The sequence below is a fragment of the Bison bison genome, unplaced genomic scaffold, assembly GCF_000754665.1.
Source record: "Bison bison bison isolate TAMUID 2011002044 unplaced genomic scaffold, Bison_UMD1.0 scf7180017855079, whole genome shotgun sequence".
Classification (NCBI taxonomy): Eukaryota; Metazoa; Chordata; class Mammalia; order Artiodactyla; family Bovidae; genus Bison; species Bison bison.
In genome coordinates, this window is record NW_011485652.1 from 8197 (window position 1) to 8655 (window position 459).

A 459-nucleotide genomic window follows, 5' to 3' on the forward strand; every position below is an offset into this window, starting at 1 on the left:
ATATATAAAGTGTAGGTAAAGTTGGTGAAGCCCTCACAACACCATCCATCATCACAATGAACAAGTAAACACGACCCCTGTCTCTTGGCACCTCTGACTAATTCAGGTTAGACAAACAGAGCTGCAGTATGACACAGCTCTTCCTGTGATTAACAGAGAGGAAGAAAACTGTGCATCAGGGGATCTAAAGAGAGAAGCCATCGTTCTTTCACAGACATATAACAGGAGGGTCAGACTAGATCAAAATTATTCCATTAAGCAATCTAAGTAAAGGATATCAAGGGTTCTTTAGGGAGGAGATACGGATTTCTCTCAGCAGAACCCAATGTTTACCCTTTAAGTTTGTCACAGAGGCATTATGACAAGGAAGCAGGCAGACAGTTGTGGGTTTGAGATAGTAATAGCCAAGTGGAGAGAACATTTTCAAATGTTGATAACTATGCTAACTTGTCATGTCTC

At 41.0% G+C, this 459-nt stretch overlaps 1 long non-coding RNA gene across 1 annotated transcript in view; it reads right to left on the minus strand.

Moving 5' to 3' along the window:
* Positions 1 to 459, minus strand: part of LOC105001662 — a 10032-nt gene that overhangs the window by 5145 nt on the left and 4428 nt on the right. The window lies entirely within an intron of this gene.